We start from the raw sequence: 13,032 nt of genomic DNA on the forward strand, positions 1-13,032 counted from the left end.
AATAAATAATTCATTGATATTGAATCATTAAGGAAGGAAATAGGATATGCCACTTATAATTTTAACAATTTGTTTATCCGGTGGCACTAAAATTTCAGCCTTATTCAGACAGAAATAAAGAGAGCATCGCCTGAGTTGCACACCATGTGATTTTTTTCAGCTCTGGGTGGCTCTTTAACTATAATTGCCCATAAATTCATTTAAAAAAGGGGGGCGGAGGGAAAACATTGAAATGGTTCATTTTTGCCCCTTGCACAATACTAGAAAATGCCATTTTTGTTTCGTATCTTGTAGCTTGGACTTTAAGGTAGCATGGCTCTTGCTGTAATTTCATTTATTCTCAAACTGACAGCAGTTTACAGCTGATGAATGTTACACATCTTAGTAGACTAGCTTATCCATTCGGGGAGAGGGGACGGGTCTCAGTTTAAGAAAAAAAAAACAAAGGAAAGAAAAGTAATCTCAAAAAAAAAAAAGATTCAAAAAAAGTCAACCTGGAATGGTGTTGACATTTGTAGTGTACTACCGTATCCATTTAAACTTGAATCTCGAGGCAAGTGCTAGGCAATGGCCAAACCATAATATCCCCCATTCAGTAGTGGAAAATCCCACCCTAAAACTGCACACGCTTCTGATATTTCTGTCCAAAGCATGCAGTCTTCATTTTGTTTCAACTCAATTCACTGGTTTTATCGTAAGGCTCAGACTTCGCTGTACTTCCGGTCACTCTCGACTGACCTTGACGGCTCGTGGAATGTTGTAGAGCATTTTTAACCCCAGAAAATAAAAAGAGAGAGAGAGAAAGACAAAGAGAGGCTTAATCACAGAGGTGCTAAATGGTTTAAAGCCAGACTATGTGCCCTTATCTCTGAGAGATACTGGCTACAGTCACAGTGACCACAAAGTTAGTCTCCGAGGCCACAAAGTGACTCGCCAACACTTTATATTTATAGTTTTGGCTCCTCTTGTCACAGGATATAAATATAAAAACGGTTCAGGTTCAGAAACGTCGACTGAACTCGTCAAGGTGACAGAAATAACACAAGTTCTCACGAGGTCACGTTTTAGGGTGAATTTCCCTTCAAACCATCTCAGCCGCATTCATTGCTAAATATACCAACAGTTGCAATATATATATATATATATATATATATATATATATATATATATATATACGTGCGTGTGTGTATGTGTGTGTGTGTGTGTGTCCATGAGAATACATATATATATTTGCAATTTTCACCCATTTTTGACTTTTGTGTGAAAATACTAGACTGGAGACCTCAGCTGTATACGAAATATTCCTCGTGCATTTAGTCGAAACATGCTCTCACTAGCTGACGTTCGAAGACATGATTTCACTCCCTCCGCCCGCCGGCGTCTGGACGGAGCAGAACGCACACACACACCCGAGAGGGGGAGCGGGGTGGAGCCCAGACGCCCCCCTTCAGAGCGCCCGGCCGGCAGCGAGAGGCTCTGCTGTGCTTCCGCGTCTCCGCAGGCCGAGCACAGAGCCGCGCTCGCTGCCGCCGGCCCATTCCTAACACTTGCCCCTGTTTTTTTATGTTAACCGACTTTTTATGGCGAGAGACAGACAGACTTGACTGACATCTGAAAGCATCTTTCAGGTTATCATATGGCTTTGCTCAAGCCCTATTGTAAAAATATTCTGAAATAATAATGGTGATAATAATGGATGGGGGTCTCTCACATATCAAATGTGGAAAGTCTAATTTTATATTTGTATTTTCAAATAATAATATTGACAAAAAAAAATATGTCTGTGAAAGGTTTCCATCCTCTACTGTGGTCCAGAAATTGATGTGTCTGTCTGGAAAAATAACTAAAAATAAACTGAATTGTTATATTACTGGTTTCCACTCTGGCGTCATATTTCTGCTTTTTTCCCAATCCAAAGAAAATGAATCCGATGCCGTCTCCACACGACGACACGAAACACGTTTGAGATGCGGCGAATCGTCACGGCTTAGAGTCTGAACCGAGTGGTATCTTGGAGCCGGACGCTCCACCGTTTGTGGGACGTTTGCTGTGTTCAGTCCAAACACAGACTTCCAGTCCACATTTCCGATACACGCACACACATACACACACACACACACACACTGCACGTCCTGGCACCCGGGGTCGTTTGGGGTCACTCTGCACGGTGAGATTAATGGAGTTTGGGGAAAGGAACAGCGGCGGAAAGCAGGAGCTGCAGTGTAATACTGCTGCCCCTCAGTGGCCTCTGCCAGCACCTGAACAGATCCTGGGAGGAGGAGGAGGAAGAAGAAGAGGAGGAGGAAAAGGAGGCTGCTTCATTCCCATTTCCTTCACATGGATCCCAGGGAGGAGTGGAAAGAATCGAAGACGTGCCAAAGTAAATGAGTTCCACAGACAAGTGCATGACGGTGAGTTTAGATCCTTACAAGTGTAGGGAGACACGCTTATAACGCTTTACCTTTGATGTGTTTGTCTTCAAGCTCTTAGTTCTGCTGCGAGCTGACGTTTTCCTCCAACGTCTCAAATTATTAGATTTTATAAATATATTTGTATACAGACTTTTCTAATAGTGTTAAGTCATTTCCAAACATTAAACTCACTTAATGATAACTTCTTAATTTCAACGATTCTGGCATGCAGCCAACAGAAACCCCCAAATTAAGTTTTTGTAGAAACTTGAATATTTCACACCAGCATAAAAACAGATTTTTAATTCCGGGGAAGGTTTGATTATGTTGCAATCTAAAATATCACAATTGATATAAAAGAAGCTGGAGTGCCGTATCCAGGAGAATTCATGAAAAGTTTAGTGGAAGGAAAAAATGTTAGTCAACAGATATAACCGCAGCCTATTAAAGTATTGAAGCAGAGTCCATTCCATTTGTAAAACATGACCTGCAGCTGGAGTGTGATTCTCGAGTCGGCACAAACAAAACATATCCAGGATTTGATCTGCAACTGCTGCAGCGGGTTAAACAAACACTCCAGCTCTGCCGTGTATCATGACATTTTTACAAAACTTCATTCCCCCCCTTCCGCCCCCCCCCCCCCCCCCAAACGAGCTTTATGGATAAGTTGATGTGATTTTCTAGAAGGACTCTGTACCAGGCGTCATTGTCAGTTTTGAAAGTAACATCAGCAGGAAGAAGCAAGAAACGCCTGAACCAGCTGTGCCGATGACCTGAAGGTCGCTGCTGAAGCAACCTGAGCCCAGATCCACAGGCTGGTCATTCATGCAAAAGGAAGTGAAGGACTGAGTGTGTATCCTGTGCAGTACATGGAGATGAACCTTAATATTTTTGACATGTCTCTATTAAAAATACATTTTTCGTTGCTCTTACATTCAACATTTCTGAGAAACTGTTCGGGTGTTCATTAGCATACTGTGTGAAGTGATGATTTCACACAATGTGATTTTGTTTAATAAGTTAAGAAAATAAATTCTCCATTGCATACAGAGCTTCCACGGTGGGGATCCTCCAGCACATATAAAACAGCCTTGTTTCACACGATGCTGCTGAAATTCAGCCATGGGGATTTCTAATGTGGATGCTTGTCAGGTGAGACCAACAGTCTGACAGCTTCATCACTCATTTGGACAAGGTGATCTATTTATTCTGACTGAGATCAATACTGTTCTCAGCCACGTTCTTCACGGCCGAGGCTTCACAAGTTTAGATCACACCGCTGTTGTTGGGTTTTTTTTTTTTCCCTTTTCTTCTCTCCTTTGTGTAATGAGAACATTGTTGATCCAATTTGTTCTCGGGGGAGTTTTTGATTTTCTTTTCTGCTTGGCCCAGACATCCACAAGCAATCACAATGAATAAACACCCGAATTAAAGAAACGGTAAAATATCCCGCCAAAGCGCACTTGTGCAGTCCACCGCATAGAAAAACTGAGCGTGAGAAAAGCTGAGAAGGATTGCCGAGGCAGAGCTCTGTCCAGACTGTGGTCACTGTATTAGCAGCCAGACCCATCAAAGCATCGATGCCCCCGATGACTGCGTTTTTAACTTCGAAGCCTAGCTGCTTGACCTTTCCAGTCCACCTGCCTTTAATTAAGTGCTAATTAAAAGCGCCATTATGATCAGAGAGCTCAACACTCACAGGCCCTTAAACACAACGATTGGGGTCTTTGGTGGAACTCTGCGAGACAATCAGAAGTCATTATGGGAGCTAAATGTCAGCTCGTAGCGTAGAAGAGAGAGCTGTTTTAATCTGTCAAATCAAAGTTTGCTTCAAAGTAGAAATATTATTTAGGCAAAAGACCACTCTGCTGTGTAAATGTACTTTTTTAAAAAAAAAAAAAAAAAGGTTTGGATGGGCAGATTCTCTCACAGCCGCCTGATTTTAGAAATGAAAAGATTCTTCCTCTGTTAGTAATGCATCGGCACTGTAAAACACATCATTTGGCACCTGTGGGAAAGATGTGTAAAAATCTTTGATTTTCATATTTTTTTTTGCAGTAGCTTTATCTTACACTCTTGTCATAGTTATTACTCTCCCTGCTGTCAGTAATCTACTAAACCCCATTTTGCCCATAGAGCAGCATTTAGTCTATTTATGTCACCAATCTCTGTTTGCTCCACAGTTCTGGGTTCCTTACGCTCGCTTCACTACAGCTCCTCCTGCAGGTCTGCTGTGGGTTTTATTGGAAACCGAGATGGTGGAAGGCAGATTCATGTACCAGTTCTTGCACTGAAAAAAGGAAAACAGGGAATCCGACTTAAATATATTGTGTTAACTGGTCACAAGTAATCACATTAAGTTCATCAAGAAAGTAACTTTGACAAACTTATTTCAACTACATTTGACTTTTTTTTTTTTTAAATGTCTCTCAGTTCTATTCTTTTCAGTGTGTTTGATTTGTCTATGTGACTCAGTAGTGACAGACTTTCCACTTTCTGACTGACTACATTTTGATGTATAAGCTAATTTTATTTCAGAGTCCAAACTCTAGAAGCAACACAGGCCCACATCATCACTTTGATCCACTGCTTCAGATCAGACCCATGTAGTGTGTTTGCTGCCTAAAAACATAATTTTACTCTCGGCTGACCAAAACACACATTTACAGTAAAACTGCCAGTAGACTTTTGGATGTTTCTAGATATATTTTTTTTTACTTAGTTTGATTATTAATGTGTGCGTCTTTGGTGATTTTATTTCGGTCAGTTTGATTTGGGGTATGTAACTTTTATTTAACTTTTTTTTTACATATATATATTTGTTAAAACTGTCATCATGTCGTTACAGTATAATATGAGACAGTCTGAAAAAAAGTAGCCTTCTCCCTGTCTGAAGAAATGTACCACTCTCGGTCCAAAACAACCAATCAGAGCCAGGAGGAAGGTCTTACCGCTGCTAATCATGCTGGGGTACGTACATGATTGCTAATGGTGGGAAAACAACGTACTGTTTCAGTCCTTCGTTGGTGGCCATGACGACTAGCCTTAGCATTCATGGCACTCTGCTGTCGAGAAGCACCCTCCCTCAGAGGTCAAGAGGGAGGTGAGGAGCAGAGCCACTGAACTTTGATTGGAACTTTGCATCCCTTTATTTCTCTTCATACAGAAAAAGCTTATTAGCATTCCATACATCTGGTTAGCATGTAGGTAGCATCTAAAAGCTGCAATTCTTTGCTGCAGCTCTCTAAAAGTGAATAATACGTATAGCTTTAAATCTTTACCAGGAGTCTTGGTTAACTTGTCTGCCTTTTGTAGTTTCAAACATTTGTGCAACACTGAAACTTTTTCTTTCAAGCAGAACCCCCACATGCACATAAACTTTACCCCAGCATGTGTGCGTGTTACCGGCTCGTTTGAAGGCCTCAGCCTCGTGCCAGTGGCTCTGTGCAAATTTCCCTTGGGCCAGCTCTAACAGGCTGGATGTGACAGCAGCTCTACGGCAAACACAAACAAGTCTCCATGTGCTGAAATGTCAAAGCAAGGATGCAGCAGCATCACCAAAAGCTCCGGCCACTGAGCGGCTGCAACAAAGAAGTGGCAGATCCAAGAGACGGAGGAGGGACGGTGGCGGTGAAGGATACCTGCCCACTCTGCATATTCATCTGGTGATGCTGTTCTGCAGGAGATCCTCATCCTGCGAGGACACCTCAGGGCCACTCGGCATCTATTAACGGTAATTAAGAGCCGGTCTGAAATGCTGGCACGTTTAATTGCCAATTACAGTTCGCTTAGGTATAGGCGGAAATGACAGCTATTTATGTAGTACATCAGTCTAAATAATCAACCTGTGTTTATACCTTGAAAATGAGGAACGGAATGAAAGGTTGAGGAGCAGCCATGATCCCGCCGGCTTTGTAGGAATTCAAGAGCAATAATGAGCAACGTTCAGTGGATGTGCACTTAATTTTATGTGCATCACTAAATTATCTCCCCGCACAGCTATGTAATGGTTGCTCCTCTTTTGGAGCGGAAAATTTTTTTGACAGTGCTGTGTAATAGAGTCAATAGTTGATGGGAAGACTGTTGTGGATGGGGAGATGAGGCACTCAGGTGGCTGCTTCCTGCCAGACTCCGGGCCTAATGTAGCCCTTGGCATGGAAATTGACGTGACATTGATGGGCACTCTCCTGCCAGCGGAGAGTGCAGCGCCTGCACAGCCTTCCAATGCACTAATAATTGCTGATTAAAAACTAGTTAAGAGCCCATGAAAACTCAAATGTGCATTAACCAAATGACCTTCTGGGAATAGCAAATAGTCTGCAGCCGTGAACGCAGATGGAATCGCGTGCGAGGAACTGCCTCCTGGATTGTTTAAGGAACAAACGGGCGCATCTTTCTCAGGTGTGGGGCAGGGAGTGTTTTTCTAGGTAGGGAGCCGTTCACGGCGCTAATATTCTTTGTGTTGCTAATGGAAAATACTAACTGCTCAGCAATTAACATCATGTTGATGGTGGCAACATTTGACTCATTGCCAGAGGATGTTTTAGCCACCATAGGGCTTGTGAGTGGCCATCCTCAGCAATAACCATCAAGCCATAAATGTGCACGCATCTTAGAAACACTCCCACAACTTCTTAGATTGTCATTTTAAATTTCTACTTTTCTAACTTCATGTTGCAGCTAGCTGTGCTGCAGTGCTTGCACAAGCTTACACTTGATTATAAACAACTAGCTCCATCTGAGTTTCACTTTTTTTTGTTGTCTTTCCCTGTGGCACTACCAGGGCTGGACAATAAATCAATAATATTATATATTGCAATAGATACATGATCAGTATCAATAGATAATACGTCTGAATAGAATTTTCAATAAATTCACCGAACTGCGATCCAGAGCCGCACAGGAATCTGGTTTTAGCCACTCAACCTCTCACAGCCTGCTAAGTAAAGGTGGCGGCATCAACTAACTCTCTCTTTAGTTACCTAGCAACAGCATCTTAAGTAACTTGCGCAGCAGCGATTTAAAGTATTGTCACCAAAGACGGATACTGATGGAGATAAATGTTGAACAATCCTGAAGGGAAAAAAAAGCTGAGTGTATGAGAAGTCGCATCTGTCTCACATATATAATCACCAACAATCCTAAAGTGACTTCTTAAAAAAAAAATCTTCAGCAATATATTGGGGATAAATTTGTACTGAGCATCATCATCCAAAATACCAGGAACATTTTTAAGGATTAAATCATGCAGATGAATTGTGAATTAAATCGAATTAGCTGCAGATGACACACACACACACACACACACAAACAAAAAAAAAACCATAAATTAAAGATTTCGTGTAACCGATATCAACATAATTGTCAGATTACTTCATGAAATATAATTTCTAATGCAATTGTTATCTTTCATTATAAAACGCCGAAGGATATTATATCTGTAATCTCATTACTTTGGTATGTTTCATTATCCTCTAGAATAAATGATGCTAATTAGGACTTAATGTGAGGTCAAGGATCAGTAAATTGGCATTCTGCTTGCTTTTGACAGCATCTGTCACCTCATTAACACTCCGTTGCTCCTTTTCAGTGTGTGACAGATGAGTTTAATGTAAATAGATTCATTTAAAGAAAGAAAATCATTATCTCAAGCAGTCGGTTTCCCCTCTTTCAGAGGCGTCTCGATCTCCTTTCCGTGCGCGTTTGAAAGAACACGGCCGCCTCGACGACGGGCCGCGTGAAGAGCAGAGCAGCTCACGGGCGAGCCGACTCAGAAAATGCTCATATTGTGGCCCTGTTTTTCTCCAGTGTCATGCTCCAGATGAAGCATTACGTGATTACAAAAGCCATCAGTTTTGGCCGAGATCACAGAGGATGCAGCTGTCTGTTCATTGTTCATCATTATTGTCTTCATGGATCTGATGATGCTCCGCAATCAATAGTTGCCTCCGAGTGAAACCAGGGAGCAACAGACTGTAGAGGCAGGTTGGATCGACAATTATCACCGGAGGACGGAGCTGAAATATAAAGTAAATGGCAGGGGAGAAGAGAAAAAGTAATGGTGTTGATGGGATCATTATTGCTGGATTACCTATGATTACCTGGCCGAGCGTGCTCCTCTACTTGGGGGTGGGGGAACATACGCCTCAGAAGACGGGGGAGGTCTTCAGACATTTTTAAAGGTCTCTCTAAAACTATTAATTGCAAATAATTAGCAGCAGCACGTGATTTTAATGTCGGAGCCTCTGTTGGCACAACATCATAACAAGATGAGTAGTTATCTCCATCTGAATTATCATTCCAGGTTTTTTTTTACTCTTTTGATTAAATAAACACATATTTGCAGTGCCTTAAAACATTTTAATTTTTTCACATTTTGTCACAGCAAAGGTCAATTAATTTGATTGGGATTTTGATTGATAGAACAAAGTAGTGGATCATTTGGCGGTGAAGCAACTGGTTAAGTCGCAATCGGGGGTCACTTCCCCGTTACCTAGCAACCCAAGCGGAACTTCGCTCATTTCATTATTCCAAAACTAGAATTTTTGGTCAGCTGGTTTTATCGCTGTACAATGGCTGATGGAAAAGACAAGTGTTTTATTGTTGGCTACAATGAACAACATGTGTCCAAATGTACATTCTACCGGTCAAAGAACAGAGCTGTGTGGCTTCATTTTATTTTTAAACTGTTTCCATCATTGTTTTTTTTTTTTTTTTGCACATTTTGAAGTATCGCATTAGAAAAGGTCGATGTAAAAGGCAAAATACAAAATAAAATAAATAAATAAATAAACTCGCATGAGGTGTTCTTTGGGTTTTTCTGAACATTGTTAGAGCTAACGAGAAGATGGAAACACATTTTCTGAATATGTTTTCTGAAAAATTTCAAAGTCCAAATCCCCACCTCTCCATATAGCCTGGATTGGCCGGTAAGAGACACTCAAGCCTGGAATGGCAGTGGGAGAACGTTTCCATTCACTGGTGGATCTGTTATCAGTGTCCCAACCACATTACTAAGGAAAATTGTAGTTTGCATGAGTTGCTTCACAATGGCCTCTTTTGAAGCCTAACTTCCTGCAGTACTCAGCAGGAACTGCCAACAGGAAAGTTTTGTAGCTCACAGTCCTGTCGTAACTTGTTCTTAACTGATAGTTGTTACAGTTTAGAGAGCAAAACTTTGGAAATGGAAAATAGCTCAAACTCATTCCTTAAACATTTCAAATCTTTCCATAGCTTCTGCTTTGGATTAAAGTCTGGACTTTGACTAGGTCATTCTAATCCATAAATATGATCTGATCTAATCTGTTCCTCTGTAACCCTGGCAGCATGTTTAAGATTGATGATGAACCTTCTCGTGGCCTCCAGCCTCTAACAAGACTTTCTTCCTGTTTTTTTTTTTTGTTTTTTTTTTGCTCCGTTTATTGTCCATCGACTCCTTGTTCCTATGGGAACAAAAACATCCCCACAGCATGATGCTGCCATCACCTTAATCTGACCAGTGCCCCTTCTTTAGTGTGTTTGCCGTGCCCCTAAATTTAGTCAAACTGCAAGCGCTTTCTTCAACAAAGGGTTTCTTCTTGCCACTCCAACGTAAACACTAGACGAGTACGCGTTACACAGTTTCTCCACAGAAACCGTGATTCTATTGGCTGCTTCGTGTCTCTTTTTGTGATGTCTGAGAAGAATACAGCCGGACCCTAAATGTTGGAGATGTAAGAACCTTGTTCTGAAGCTCAGGTAGCGCTACAGTTCCTTTGTCATACTCCGAGGTAAAAATGGAGATGAGTTTTGCAGCCATCATGCGGCACTTGGAGCATTTAGATGGCTCCCGTAAGAGAAATGGCCTCAAAATGTCTTGCACCTCTGATGTCCTGAGCAATCAGCCACATCACAGTGCGGTGTGTTCCAGCTGTGATGTGGTACCATCAAAAAAAAAAAAGAGAGAGAGAGATGAAGAAAAAGGAAAAAAAGCTTTTACTTTTATATCACAAATGCAGTGTTTCTACTCCCAAAGTTGCTGCAAACACTAATGAGAGCTGGAGCCCACCACGCAGGAGTAGGAGGAAAAGCATTTTCAGTGGTTAACGCTGCCATGCATAGGTTTGTAATCAGATAACACTGATTTCTGTGAAATCTCAAGCAATTTGTCTCAGTGGGAAATCACAGGCGAGGTCAAGCTCAAGGGCGCCTTTGTATCTCATCGGAAAACTTGGTTACCAGCAGAGTAATGCAATAGCACATCAAGTGCACAATGTAAACGTGGGAATAAAGAGACAATCGGATTTAGTTCCACCTTAATGGAAGGAAAACTGACATATTATAAAGTAAATTCAAGTCATAGTCGCAACCTTTATTTATTTTTTTCCCCTCTTTTTGTTGTCTATTTTCCTTCATCTGTATGTGTGTGTGTGTGTGTGTCGGCTTCTGCGTTTAGGCAACACATACCCTTATCAATCTCTGCACAATAACAGAAAACAATTTGCTAATGTTTTGAAAATAGCTTTCCCATTCCTTGCTCCAGCACGGAGAGATGTATGCACAATTTCATAAACACAATCAGCGTGCTGAATGGCGGCACTGATATTCTGAAAGAGAGAGGGGAAAAAAAAAAAAAAATCTCATTATTGTTCCCGAGCTATGGAAAGGCAGTCAATGGCCCATATCGCACCAAATGCCCCCCCTCCTCCTCCTCATCCCTCCCTCTCGGTGGAAGCCCACCAGCACACAAAGCTTAATTCCACCTAGCAGCAACACAATATGCTGCAGCTTGTTGACACAATGTGCGAGCTGATCAAAAAGAAGCGCAGCAACAGGACGGCGACACTTGCTGCTGCTGGGAGGCCGGTGCCGGTGTCCTGTCGTTCAGATCATGCGGATCCAGCCCGGAATAAGCCGCCTTGTTCTATATATCCTGAAATGCCTGGCGGCGTCTGGACCGGGCATGTCTGACTGAGCTGACAGGAGCTGGATGTGGTTAGAGCGTCAGAGATAGCGCACGTCAAAGCATATTTGGTGCAGGATTCAGTATGGACCTCGTATCTGAGCGAGTGTTATGTTAATGTTGACTAGAAAGATTACACGATTAAAAAAAAAAAATACTAAAATAGTTTACTGCATTCGAAAACAAATGTTTGCATACTGTCTGACGTTAAATCAGACTAAACTTTTCCGGTTTATCTCAGAATGACTAAAATGAGTTATTTTTGCTAAAACCCAGAATAAATGACTCATCTCTTTGGATGTTTTACTATTTCTATTGCTTTTACAAATCAGGCCTGAGCGGCCAAATAAAATGAACAAAAAACAAACTTTAAAGCAAAAACTGATTTCTTCAAAATAGTGTAAATTCAATCACTTCACCTCTGTGTCGAGTAAAGTACTAAAAAAACGGCAATGTACATTTCAATCCAGTGTACGCAAACGTCTGGTCTGAACTTTATGCAGCACTACTTTTAATACTTAAGTCAAGCAATTAAAATTGTGAAAGTAACTAATAAAATAATCCAGCTGCTGTTCATAGATTGATACTCGCAAAATATTGAGTTCTGAAACAATCTGATCAAGAAAAACAAACATTTATATTTGTGAAATGTTACAGGGAAAATACCCGTGTAAAATTTAGCAAAGCAGAACATATTTTTGTACAAATTTACACGTATCAGCGTGGCTGAACAGTGCTGGTTTATTGCAACCGATTTTAAAAAGATTTATATTTGATGATGAACTGACGGTTTCTTAGGAGGAAGAATGAGGAATCTGAGAGGAACACCCGCTGGTGTCGTCTCCTGATGTGTTAGCATCAGAAGACGGTCTTCTCCTGCATGTGAGGAATATGCGAACATCCGTTTGCACAAACGACAAACTTGTACTCTGTGAACAATGCGCAGTGGGAGCCACCATGCACTCGATTTTATTCTGCACCCTGCGCTTTTTACACTCTGCTCTGTCCCGTTGCTCTCGCCTCGTTTCAACGCTTCCGCCTCGGCGCTCTCTCGGTGAGCGCGCTCAGTGTGGGCTCGGTGTTTGAACTTCGGGGTGAACGCGGGGACCACGACCCGTGACGTACTCTCGGAACAGATGCAAACTTCAGCAGGTACTTCTGGCTGACATTTGATGATTCAAGGTTTATGCTGATCATCACAGATCACTGAATGTCAGGGCCCGTCTGGTCAGAGCTGATATATTCATCACGGGAGAAGGAGAAGGCGCAGTCGGGGTGATACGCTGCCTCTGGTTTCTGTGCGTGTCTGGAATGAACAGCAGTGGAAGGACTCGCTGAGAAGTGTGTGTGTGTGTGTGTGTGTGTGTGTGTGTGTGTGTGGGTGGGAGGGAGTTGCAGCAGAAAAATGGCTCTGTGAAACAGCTCTCAATCAGAGCAGCTGAGAAAGGTCATACATCACCTTTCTGCTGAAAAGCAAAGCAGAGCCAACATCAGTGAGAGCAAAAATTGCAGAAGAAATTGTAGTAAAGACGATCGCTGATCGTAAAAGGTAAGCATATTTAATATTGTAGATTTTATCCGACTGACATGCCACGTAGTTTTAGCTTAGGAGAAAGTAAAAGTACTTTTTTTACTTGAGCTGTGCATTGAAAGTTTGGAACACATTCAAAATTATGCAAT

This window comes from Poecilia mexicana, unplaced genomic scaffold (assembly GCF_051168715.1).
Source record: "Poecilia mexicana isolate PSO_F unplaced genomic scaffold, ASM5116871v1 scaffold_14, whole genome shotgun sequence".
Lineage (NCBI taxonomy): Eukaryota > Metazoa > Chordata > Actinopteri > Cyprinodontiformes > Poeciliidae > Poecilia > Poecilia mexicana.